Raw genomic sequence first — 14,467 nt, 5'->3', positions numbered from 1 at the left:
TCACATTGTTGTCGGACCCTTAGGGCATAAAATTTAAAGACTCTAAAATACTTCATTATCCGTGACAAACGACTATCAATCATCCGAAAGCTCGCAAAACAATAATCACATTATCATTCTCCCATAATAACTAATGCATCTTCGAAACGCATAAAGAACCCGCTTTGTGAGTTTTTTTTATGAAAATAAAGAATTTTTGAGAAATATCGACGAGTTGCGTCTCGCTCGAAATCGAACAATGTAAACTTATAAGCGAACGTATTATTTATTGAAAGCAAGAAAAAAGTGAATACGAATCCGCTTGACATATTGTTAAAGGTCCTTATAAAATTATTTGCTATCACGCCATCCGGGACTTGTTACGAAGAAGCAATCTTCGGAACGAAACAAGACTGCCTCGATGGTAACGTTTATAAAATGTCTTGTCGAAACAATAAAAGGATAAAATATAAGCATGTAACCGAAACGGTCCGCCCGTTTAATTGATGGAGAGGACTTTGTCTAAGGGCACGTAAGTAATTGTTGTCTTCTCGTTTTAATAATCATACAGACGCCATTCCCCGTACGCTATTAATAATGCTTAGGAAGAATTTTTCGAATTCCCAAATGTCATCCAACTTATTAACCGACTTCATTTTTTGTTTAGGTTTATTTGTTTTGAGCGAGCGTTTTGGTTTTGGCGCGGTCATTTCGACCTTTTGTTTTTTGTCTCGCGTCTTGCCATCTTCGGAGATGAAATATTGTTTACAGATAATTAGTTATCTTCTAATAAAGACTTTTTCTATGAAATCGCTTAATTACAAACGTCTTGTGTAGTATTGGGATGATTTGACGAATTGAATTCATACTTGATATTTTTTATTAGTTTATGCTTCCCTTTTATTAAATCAATACATAGGTAATGTACACAATAGTCGTTATTATATAACATGCAAAATATACAACACAGAAATTATAAACAAAATATCAGTACCACGCAACCTACCTCAAAATGATCTGCAAAAAAGAAACTAAATGAATAAATTTAGATTCCAATGCGCGTGATCGATAGACTCGTAGATCAGATCTATAGATCATATCGACTTTGAAAATGGAATGCGTGAGTAAGACAAAATATAATTAATGATCGCTCTTCAAAATTCGAATCGCTCTGGTGCAGACAAGTTGGCGTCGTCGTGGATAAACAAAAGGCAAAATTCAAAACTATGTTTTTACATTAAAAAACGATTCAACACATTCGATTAATCATTTGGACGCATTGAGGCATCTGTTGTGGCTTCGCTTTTAGATCGAATAAGCTATTGTTGCTGTGGATCTCTGTGCTTTTGTTAAATCAAAGATCACCACCTGTTAAATGAAGTACCTAACGGTTTTATTAGCCGTGGATGGACTGAAAAATAATGACAATGTAGTAGTAGGTTGACAAGTAGGTTTTTTAAATAGGCGTTTATACATATTTTTGGTGGTAAAGGAATAGCCCTATTACTGTAATGTAATATAATTTATTTAGATAATTTGTTGGAAAATAATTTTACTTCAATATTTATGGCAGAATTGAAATTGTACTAATGTTAACACATAATATTATGAAACCTCGCCTAGCTTAAATAAAATGTACATAAAAACTTTTTGCGAATTTAATTTCATTCAACTCACACCTTTTTTTCCTTTACAATGTTGTGTACAAGAATGTATAAAACATTCTTTATTTTTTTTTATATGGAAATAAAAACTGACGTAATATATAAAACTAAAGCACTTATTTATATATTATCTTACAAAAATATATAAAAACATTATTTGCCATCATCTTCCACAGAATTGATCGAAAGGTGTAGGTAGGTATAACCGATGTCCTGTCAGACGGCTATGTAGGTAATTCGTCAAAAATCCGGCTCAGGTCGTGGGAGAATTTAATATTAACCTGTAATAAGTTCGATGTTCGAAAACAATTAAACTTCTGGTATTAAAGGTCTAGTATTCATTTAAAGGTAAGAAAAAAAACTATTGGGGTGATTTTTTAGGATAATATCTTGCGCTGCGTTACATACCTTATAAGTGCTGATAGGTAACCATGTAGTTTATATTATAGTTTGTATGGAATCCAAAAAAGTAAGCATGTTCTAATAAATATCAAACAGTACTTCCTTGATAAAGAAATATATGTCTTGATGTAGGTGTTTTTTTTATATATATTCACGAAATAATTCTTACCTATTTGAACTAGCAAAATGTGTTGCTTCATGAGTTTTTGAAATAAATAGGTTCAATCTTCGTATAATAATGGCGATCTTTATGACGATCATGATAAAAACAACTTTAATGAAGTAATAATCATCGTCACCAGTAACAGCATCGATCAAAGCGAATAAAAAGATCAATGTACCTAATTAGATCTTCGCTTTTTATTCGTTTAAGATCTTTTTATTGTCACTCATGATTATGTTCACGAAATATTTTAAATTTTAACTGCTATGATAGTGTCATAAAATGTTTTTATCATTCTCAATAAAATTGTTCATTAATAATATGCATCAAATGTAAAATTTTAATAGCATCCAGAATTTTAAAACTGTTGAATTATGGAAGGTATTCCTAGAACGCGTTTCATCTATCTCTTCCGAACCGCTAAACTATAACGTGGGTTAACTAACATGTAAAAAAAGAAACAAACGAATATGCGACCAGTTTTTTTCACCTGACAACACCCAACGTCACTTTTTATGAGGGCCGTTTTGAAAATTAAATTATAGGTTATAATTTTAATATGATAGGTGTGTAATATATTTTATCAAGAAATATTTGTTGTAAGATCTTATCTTTTATTTTAAACTTTCTTTATTTGTTCAAAAAAATTTCTACCTTATTAAATGACTTTTTCGATAATAAAATATATTTTAAGTGCCTGTGGTAGCTTGATTTGAAACAGAGCATTATGTGTATTTGGATAGTGAAGTATGAATAAGTTTTTCCGATATTATTGTGTTTTCATTAGCCACATGTAATATATCACAGTGTGTTTAATTTAAAACAAAATCGTTTTATAATAAAGATCAATGATATCGTAAAGATTAAATCTACAAAGAAATCCGCATCGTTTAGACAAAGCGGTTCGGTACAATCGTTAGGTCCTTTAACGACATTGTTTTTTGGCTGGCGATAAAAAGTAGCGGCGACAAAGGTGATCCTTGTTAGAGATAAAAAGAGCATAAATAACACTTTGGCTTAGGCCACCTCGGTTTAATACACTGATTTTTAGTATCATCGTATTTTTGTAATGCTCTTTATAAAATCGGGTACCTATTACCATCGCTGGAACATTTTCATATAATTGTTCGTGAAATCCAATTTATTTAAAAAGTTACAGAAAACTGAAATTTCGTCAACGTAATTCATATTTGACACCATATCGAATAATGATGCTGGCACTAAGTAGATATGCTCATATGAATTAAGTAATAATTATAAAATCAAAATATAAGGCAATATATATATTCAGTATAACTTTGATCGTCAAAAGAATACATACATTAAAGAAATTATGATTTTTTATTTATTTTTGTTAGTTTACAATATGGTAAATATTATTAAAGAAAATATATATTCAAAACATCTACAGACTTCATATTGGTTTACATGTTGCTAAGTAAAACGCGAAAGAAGTTGTTATAAATTTTAACTGAGTTTATTTTAGAAGGACGATTCGCAGCGGTGTCCTTTGCAGGGACTTATTAAAACTTTTTATTAGACAGTTACCAAAAACGATAATTCAGTACTTTCACTTATTACGTAATTTAAATGGTTTTTTTTTTGGTAATAAAAATTACAAAAAAGCATTTTTTTGTGTTTTTTATATATGCGAATATAGGTAATGTTCGCATTAACACACAACCATGTAAAGCATTTTGTAAGACTAATTAGTGAAATAAATGTAATATAGGTTATAACAAACAAAGAAACAAATGAACATGATCATAGACTATAAAATTGGAATATCTTATAAGAAGTGTGTAACTAATCACAAAATATCTCATTTCCCATGTCAATAATATTGCTGATAGGCGCTGTGAAAAGTTTTGAGTGTCAAAAATGTTCGAGAACATTAACCTAGAAAACCTACATATTACATAAATAATAAATTGCGGTGCAGGTTTTCTTTTAACCCATTTAGCAGGTGTCTATAATACGATATTTGAATATAAATAATAACTTGTAGGCACCATAATTTATAGATTATATATTATTTTCAAAGCTCATTAACATAGAAAATTTATTAATGCAGGTACCTACTACCTAAATTAAAACAACACGATAAACAGAAATGGACAATGTAGTGTTACCACTTCTTATATACTCTGGTAAATAGCTTAAAAATTAAAAAATACGCTTTAATTAATTATAGATAGAATCAACTAAATGGTTTCACCGTCATGCTCATATACCTACAGAGTATTAGTAAGGAAATTATTTAATCTTGGCGATCCTAATTAGGATAATAAGATAAACCTATGAAATAATTGTATTGTCACCGATTCTGGATAAGTATACAAAGTTTGTATTAAATCTGTACGGACAACAAAGTGGGTCTAAGTCGATCTAAAGGCATCGGTTACATGCAAACATACAGGGGAACCTATTAAATTCGTGCTAGAAAAGACGCATAACTGTATACTTACTATTGGTTTCATCAAGAAAGCGTTTACTGTAGATATTATGTTAAACGAATGTGAAAAATTGTAGTGGATAGAGTTAAAGTAACCCAGTGAAGTCACAAATTCATGAAAGAGGCTTGGTATTTACAGAATTTCGTAGTGAAAAGCTAGCAGGTGCTGTTGCTAGGCAACGCGCGGCGGGTGGGCGTGACAATCAATACCATCTTGCCATTCTTGCCCTCACCTTTACACGCTTTTCCTTTCGACGATGTCTTCTGTCAACGCCACTGTTGTTTCAACAGGTTAATAGTTAGAACATGCAAACTATTTCTTATTAGAGCCGACGTTCATAATTCTTCAATTGGAATAAACTCATTGTGCGCATGGTTTTATTGTTATTCTGATACCATGAAATAAGTGATTAATTAACTCAAGTTTTTTTTTTACTCTCCAGTAAGCTGCACTCAAAATTCGCAATATCTCGTGACATTAATATGCCTAAGACAAATAGATATTCTATAAAAGTATACAACTCTTGTTGTTCAAGCCCAGTTCTACGTTTAACTTCCGTACAGTTGTAACAGCTCATTAAAATTTTATAAACCCTCATCAAATATAATCTAAAGCTATATACCGTAAGATTGTTAAATTTAATATAGCTGTCGAAATAGGATTGCGTAGATTTTTGCGTGGGGCACGTCTGAGGCACGTCCTATCGATACAGTCTACTATTAGTGCACAAAGGTCGGCTGTCGGGTACATGCAGGGAGGGGTGCGAATTATGGCCTGTCACTTACAGAAATACATTACCTGAAGTCTAATTTAGACGTTTTCGTGCAATGCTGATCACGATTGAGATAATATTAATATCGTAATATTCCGTAATCGTTATTATGGAAGCGCAATCGAATTTTCCGGTTCGGAAACAAAGATAAAAATTGACAAATTAAATTGCCATCGGATGCAAATTGACTTTCCGTAGCACTATATCGCACTTTAATATTGTTTTAAATATTTTTATATCAATAGGAGAGAAAAAGGGTAAGGTAGGCCTTTTGGGTTTTCCTATTAAACCTTTGATCCAAACATCTTTCCTTGTTCCAGAATTACGATTAAAAAATAGTTAATAGGACATCATTAAGCTTTTTAATTTTTATGAAAATGTAATAACAAGAATATGTGTTTTGAAATATTTATATCTACCATAAAGTTGGTATATTAGGTACGCACTATATTTTGATAGAAGAAGAATGAAATTAATTAGAAAATGGGTTGAAATTAAAATAATGTGGTAAAAGCTTGAAGTTATAATTTAATGAAGATTTTGATGATATTCCTTCATCACAGATACTACACGTACAGGTAAGCATCCGTAGATGGCAGCGTATCGCTCATTACATAGTATGAAAGTCGATTCCCGCTGTCTGTCACCATGTAGGTATGCTTACACCATTAAAACTACGCAACGGATTTTGATGAGACTCTTTTCAAATAGATAGAGCGGTTCAAGAGCAAGGTTTATATGTATTATATGTACATAATCGCACCCGTGTGAAGGCAGGGTGGGTCGCTAATTTATAAAATTATAATAATGTAATAAATGCACAGCTGTTTACATATTCTTATGTGTTACAATACGGACGTTTAAATTTTGTAGCGCTGTAACGTTTTTATACGGTCATATTTTATACAGCTCACTTCGATATCAAGATCGAGATAAAATACTTTAATATTGGTTGGTAAGATAAGAAATTGTCATTTAACATTGTTTTATATGTACACCCACTGAACGAATTAAAAATAAAACTGTTATAATTTTGTTCAGCGTGTATTTGTCTGTCGGGCCGTGGTAGCATAGCTTCTGAACAGATTTCCAAACTAAAAAATATTTTTGTGTGGTCTTCCAAAACAGTATAAATATAGAAATGAAGATTTTATAGAATGCAAATATAAACAAGCAGAAATAAATAACAATAACACATTAAATTAATAATACATTAATCGTGTTGCCAAAGTTAATCTACATTATTAAGATCTCTAAAGAATAAAGACTTGTATTAAATAGTATAATCATCAAACCAGCTTAAATAAACAGTTTGTTTTGTTGATGAGTTATCCAAACCCTTAGTTTAGCTCAACTAATTAAAACAAATTGTCTTTCACTAGGCTCCCAATAGCCCAACCATTCCTGACCCGCGTCCCATCAAAATATATGGACCATAAAACTACAATTACGTTTTATAAACACTACATTTATAACTACTTTGTGATTGTATTATTTATTTTAAGTAATATATTACGTTAGTGTAGACTTTGATTTTTTCTAAACGTGCTTTCAAATATTTTAAATTTCTGGCGGAGTACATTAATTTATAGTATTCGGGATAAGCAAGCACGGAGAGAACTTTGTAGTATTATAGAAATATTCTCTTCATAGATACGATATCTATATAAGAAATTAGAAATATTATTCCATATTATTAATTAAAATTACGCAGTTTGTTGAAATCTTATTCGAAAAATTTTATATTAAATAAATTTTAAGAAAAGCATTGTCAATTGCAAAGTCATAAAAATAAGAAGTTTACGGTATGTGGACTTGGTGGATATAGTCACGGAACACAGAGAATATAATAAGGTTAGAAGTTAGTTTGAAATCTAATATGCATTAGTTATTATTGATAGATTCCATATTTTTAAAACAGTAAAACATAAAACACACTTAATACTATAATCCGGCTAATAAGTAGATATCTAATATTCACATACCTACATATCAACAAAAGATCATGACATGTCTGAATGATAACAGTGATCGCATCATATAAAATGGTAAAGAAATTTAATTAACAACACAAGGACGAAATAATGTCCTCTCTCCACACTAACCGACTGCAGGCTCGACAGGCGCGTACGCAGGCTTCGCGTCGTGGTCCCTGAGAGACGCTACGAGCGCGAGCGGGACGCGCACTAAATTTAAATATTTTAATCCTTAATTTAAATTTTTGACATTTTTATTTTATGTTGGTATTCGTGTAGTTTCATTTCTGTGTTATTTGTCATATTCGAGGGACGCTGCACCGTAGCCCTGGCGCCTTAAAGATTCATTTGAATTGAGTTTTAACAGGATCGACTGATTCGAATAAAACTTGTGGATGTTTGTATAAATAGAAATGGTTTGATGATGCCTGGTGAGAGCGGAGTACAATGGGCAATGAGGCAGATTAGAATACGTGATATTATAGCCAGTAATTTAATCAAAGCCTGCAATAATATTTTGGATTAGAAAGGAAGTTGATTACTTTAATATTATTATTTATGACGTGGTCACGTCTACATAAATGTGTAGATACTTTACTGTATAGTAATATGATTATTTAAGTTAATGAAAGTCAAATTTGCACTCATGAAACATAAAACAACATGTTCTTACAAATAATAAAAATAACTTTCCTACCGATTGATTTACAAGGGATTAGATAACTTATCTCAGGATTAGGGTTTTATTACAACAATAAAACACATAGTAATCTGGTATTAATAAATGTTTGTTTAAAACTGATTTCTTATCATAATTGGTATGTACCGTGTTTAAATGTGTGATGTTCACACTATGAACAGATTGACGGAGATGATATGTGCGTGTTATAATAATTAGACGTAGCTAGTGTAATTATTACAATATTATCTGTAATGTAACTATGATTTTAGATTATTAAGTAAAAAATATATTGGCGGTAGCGTAGCGCGATATTCTTATAGGTATCGCTGATTAATGGACTTACATCCAATACAAAAATATGTTTTATGAATACCTGAGAGTGGCTGAAATAATCGCGTTCCAACGAACAAATCGTGAGCCTCATGTTGTCATTTATTATGGTTAATAGCCTTAGTGTGCACATGCATAAAGACAATATAGCATAGAACAAAAACAAAATCTGTGTTTCTATGTTATATATTAATTATTTCTTATGTGCTGTATAACTTACCTAACTTTACAGCTATAAATAATGAGAACTAATAACACATTATGCTGTTCTGGAGTTTGAGGTAATGATATTGTAACCAAAAAGTTCTAATAGGATTTAATGTTTAATCTAACCTAACCTATAATCTATTTTATTCTACTAGATTTAGATCTTATTTTTGCATCTAATAATTGCATGCAGTATTATTACCTTATCCTCTCCTCTATCCATTACACTACTTAAAAATTCATATATTTATATAATTTTAACCGTTCGTAAATTTATACAACCTCAATAATAAAGCGTAATATGATTATGCAAAATTTTCATAAATTAATGAATAATTATATGATAGGAACATCTGCCCGGATTAGTGAAACGAATTACACAAAAATTGTCAAAATATAGGTGTTTATAAGCACTTGAACAAAAGAAAGGTGTAATGGCTTGTTATAAATATAAAACGACGACACTACGTCACTTTAAACTGTAATTTATGACGCATAAAACATCGTTTGTTCGTACTAAATGAAGTAATTAACTCAAAACCCAAAGCCGATTAAAACATACCTTAAAATGGGATTTTTAATTACATACTAAATATTATTATCAAATACACGTGGTAGATTTTTTCACGACTAAGTCTTATATATCGTATGATTATCAAATTTATTGAAATGTGCAGTTTAAATAATGATTATTTATGAATAAAGTCTACTTCCTTATTAGATATAAAGAAACAAATTTACTTTAAAGAAAAATTAAAAACTATCACTTATTGTAAAATTCAAATTTCAAGTGAGCCTTATGAATTAATCAGTCAGACCTTCCCTTAAAGTAAATTTTAGTTTCCTTTTTCTATTATACGTACATACAAGAATTATGCCGTAGCATAGATACTTTTATTTGGAAAATCATCGGAGATATAAATTCATAAATTAATAGAATAATATTTGTGGTTACCTAATGTGTTTGTGGTTACATTATCTGTGGTTATGGCTTAAATTTTGTCTAAGTAATCAGATTTAGAGGTCTGATTACAACTGCAGTGTGATACATATTATCTAATATAATGATACGAATAAGTATATGACACTTGAGAACTCGATTTAACGTACATTGTAATTTAAATGAGTGGTCAATACCATTTTTACCATCTGTACCATTGGTATTAGCATATTGTTTACTAGCGCTCCGCCCGCGGTTTCACCAGCTGAAAGGAAAATTTAGAAAAAGAAATGAAGGATAATATTTTCCCCGCATAGTTCTCGTCAATCCTATGTCTTTCCTAAAGTCTCAAACTATCCCTTTACGAAATTTTATCCAAATCGCTTCAGTAGTGTTAGTGTTGTTACTCACACGTTTATAATATTAGTCTTGCAATAACTAGTAATACTCAGGGAACACGTACACGTTTAATGTCAACAATCACATCTAACATCCATCCATCACCCAAAAAATATTATATTTTTTTTAATCGATCCAGTAGTTATTAAATTTAGCTCGTTCGAACAATTAAACAATTGCGTCAACTTTATATTATTTGTACAGCAGTATATTATAACATGGTCGTATAATAGTGAAAAGCATTCTATTGTTTATAAATGAAGATGGTAATATGATGACATATTTCACATCTCTTGCGCAAGACGAGGTGGCCGAGTGGTTAAGGCGTTGGACTGCTAATCCAATGTGCTCTGCACGCGTGGGTTCGAATCCCATCCTCGTCGATTTATTTTATACATTTCTGTTATTCTAAATTTATTTATTTTTATTATAATGTTTATTGGAGCCCAAATATGTATCTTATACATTATTGTATAATAAATTTGCTAGGTTCATTATATTGTTAAACTGCATAGTAAAATACTAGATTTTACAAAGGAATTCTTACTTGTACACTTTTATGTATAATTTATATTTTATACATTTTATTAATATACCCGTATACTTGAATGGATACACGAAGTATTTTAGTGATCTATGTGTTATTCAAGTTATATTTCTGTACCTACAGATGTCAAAACAACAAAACAATTCTATTTTTATTAATTAGGAGCATTTAAGTAAAGAAAACCATCCTTACACTTTTTTACTTATAATTTATTTATGAGAAAATAGTTTTTTTTTTATATTTTTAATAAAATTTATTTGTTTTTAATTTCAATTCCCTTATTTTTTGAATATTTGATATTATTCCATTGATTTATTTTAAATAAACACATATTACTGCGTATATACATATTTAGCTTTCATCCACTCTTATTTTTCATACGTATAATTTAAAAAAAATGTATGGTTTGTTTTTATTTTGTTTGTGTTTCGATATTGATAAGAGATACATATAGAAATAATTTTAATAGGAAAAACTAGTGGTATGTTCTGGCTTCCACTCAGCTGACCGGATATAAAAATAAAATAAAATTGAGCCTGTGACTCTCACAAATAACCTTCTATCAGTAAAATAATGGTTTAAATCAGTTCATGAGATCCAGAAATTCCTAGTTCCTAATTCCTTATGTCATGAACTCACAAACTCACAAATTCTTCTCTTCTATCTCTTTATAATATTCGTATATATAGTACAGATGTAACCACAGAACATAATACTATACTTGTAATATAACACTCCGTTAAAACTACATAAAATAATGTCAATATTATATAGCATCACAGTTCACACAAACCATAATTTAATAAAAGAAAATGATCTTTTTAATAAGTGCAAATAATTACATGTGGTCGGGGTAGCAGCACGCGTCGCGGCCACGTGCTTGAATCATCCGCGCATTGTTATTGACGTTATTTATGAATATTGTTTTGTCGTAGATCGCTGACACGCGCCTACAACCCTTGATCGATGTCTACATGCACTTAGCCACTTGGTAAGCCTGCTCTTAATGCGCCTGTGTCAATGGGCTGGGTGTTAGAATACTAAGCAATTATGTGGAGAAACCTAAATGGGTAAAGATTTTTAAATTATGGTACAACCATGCTGTAGAAGAGAGAATTGGGGAGAAAAGATACTGTTGATGATTGTGTTCAGTAATAATACAGTGATTTTTTGGTGATAACATCTCATAGGTTTAGAACTGAACGTTTTTATACCTTTTTATATACCTTGAAATCAACAAAGCTTTTGTAAAAAGCTCTTCAGATATTTTAGCAGTAATATGGCGGCCTAATTATGTAAAATTAATATTATTTATATCTAAAAAATATTTATATAAAATGTGTATTATTTAGATATAAAATGTTTCATGCATGTTTTCTATACAACTACATAATTCCATAAGGTACTTAGTAAAATTCTCAAATTGCATCGACACCCCCATTTTATGTCACCTTCCAAAGAATTCTCAAAGAAAGAAAGTTTATAGACAATTTTAATCCTTCAAAAATCGTTTGCCAATACATTTTCCGTATCAGGATCGTCAATAAATTATGAAATGCGGCAGCAATGTAAGCAAACGCCCGCCGATTGGTATCGGAAGTAGGGCGGGATGGCACCGGTGAAGAGGGGCGACTTCCGGCCTCGAGCCTATTGCCTCTGCCTCGTAACTCATCATCAGCACTCCCCGGGAGGGACTCACCCTCGTCTCAACAAAGAAAAATAGATATTTGCGTGAATTATGCCTTGAACGGCAAAAGGGGAAGTTGGTAGAAACAATAAATGAGTTTAAAAAATTGTTTTCGGGTTTCGTGTTCACTTTCGGTTTTAGTTATAAGTGTTATAATGAAAACTTCTTTGTTATTATAATTATGTATTGAAGAATTGTTATTTTTGATGATAAATATTGTGTGTTTTGCTACACGTTAGATATTAAATACGCGGAGCATCGTTCAATTTCTAATTTAATAATTTTACTTATTATCATTTATTTACATTTGTTTTTGTGCTTCTAGAATTATATATAAAATACATTGAACTTTATTTGTGTAGGTATCTACAAGAAGGCATTAGAATTCGTTACATCATATTTTTAATAAAAAAATTATTGGTCTGAATACGTTGTTTACCCGAAAACTTACCTATTTGGTTCCATATATAATTATTATAATAATAATTATCATTAATGTACAAACATGCGTTTTATTAAAAATAAACGTTATTAACACATAGATACTAAAAGTATAACAAAAGTAATTTATTGAACAAATTATACATCACATAAAACATGGACCCCAGACTCCGAATGTAGCTTTCACTGTGTTTCAGGAGTCTGCATATTCCCTATACAGTAAATAAAAGTTCAATCTGAGATACAATAAAATAACATAATTGTTACTACATACATTTCATGTACATCATCATATACTTATAGACACTCTTTTTAAATGTTCAAAGTTCAAAAATAGACTATTGCTTTATTTCCAAAACACTTTTAAATATATACAAGAATCTGTATATGTTTTATTGCAAGTTTTTGTGTGTTTTAGATATTTTGTTGACGCATATAGACAGGAAAGCCAGGTTGTCGGTATTATTTTGTTCACATACTTCTAAAACATTAAGCACCAGTGTTCAGTATATTTCCATGTTAGTTTATTTGCTCTGCACGTGCGATCGCATATCGCCTAATACTTTACACTTGCCTCGATAGGGAAACAATGTGTCGCCCTGCACGCCGCCGCTATCTCTTCCGTGCCTTTTCATTTATATTCTAAACACGATTGAGACGTTTTAAAAGTAACTGAATTTCGATAAAGTTTTGGGAGTAAAGTGCTTTTGTTTGTTTTCGCATGTCGATATATCAACGGAACACAAAATGCTCAAGCGGTTAACAGTTATATAATAATGGCAGGATATATTGCACAATGTACATTATATACACGGGTATTTGACATAAAATTACTGAGTATATATATACTTTTAATTAAAGATAAATATAATTTCATACATTATCCTATCTGTGATCTAGGTTTTCAAGGTATTTAAAAACCTTTTGAAAATTATAGAATATTAGCTGCCCCGGCTTCGCCCCTGGTACATATATAGACTATGTCACTCAGTGAAATTGCAACTACTCTACTGGTGAAGGAATTTTTGATATCGGTCTAGTGGTTGTCGTTTGTAATCGTTACAAACGTACGTAAAAAATACAAAACTCCCTCTCTCCTCTTTATAATGTTACTGTAGTGTTTTGTTTTTTAATTTAGGTTAGTATCCTTGCAATCATTTTGTATAGAGATAGAATTACATCCTGGACTATAATATAGACAATAGGCTTATGCACATCAGGCTGAAGCCAAAACAGATTATATAAGCGTATCAATATACCGATAGCAGGAGTGTGCTATTTAATATAAGGTTACTACCCTGATGTCCACGCTAGCTGGTTACGTGTATTTAAAATGATACCAAAAGGTTTTAAGTACAAATCCACATCATCATGTAGCAGCATCACACAAATTAATTAATCAATAAGACGAGATCAAATCTTAAATCTCGATTTCAGCTTACTTGATGAATAGTTTATTGTATTTGAGGTGTTTATAAACAGCTAAATAAAAGATCCTATTTGAGAATCCGAAATTTATGTCACGATTAAAAATGAATGTTTGTTGGCCGGTTCAAAAGCCTTACTACATTACCGAAACACAACATTACTATCGAAGTGTTTAGTTAGCGAATCGTTTAATTTATAAGGAACAAATATCTTGATATCACCACTTCTCTTTATATATATATAAAATTCTCGTGTCACAATGTTAGTTACCATACTCCTCCGAAACGGCTGGACGAAGGTCATAAAACTTTGTGTGTATATTGGGAAGGTCTGAGAATCGACAACATCTATTTCTCATACCTCTAAATGATAAGTGTAAGGCGTAAGGTATGAT

The 14,467-nt window shown here is 30.8% G+C and overlaps 1 non-coding gene across 1 annotated transcript; it reads left to right on the top strand.

Annotated features, from left to right (window-relative positions):
• Positions 1 to 10,271: 10,271 nt before the first annotated feature.
• Positions 10,272 to 10,353, top strand: Trnas-gcu. Its single transcript has one exon. It is a non-coding gene; the product is annotated as a tRNA-Ser (tRNA).
• The last annotated feature ends 4,114 nt before the right edge of the window (positions 10,354 to 14,467 follow it).

Source organism: Zerene cesonia, chromosome 11, assembly GCF_012273895.1.
Source record: "Zerene cesonia ecotype Mississippi chromosome 11, Zerene_cesonia_1.1, whole genome shotgun sequence".
NCBI classification, from domain to species: Eukaryota; Metazoa; Arthropoda; class Insecta; order Lepidoptera; family Pieridae; genus Zerene; species Zerene cesonia.
This window is presented reverse-complemented; position numbering and strand designations above follow the sequence as displayed.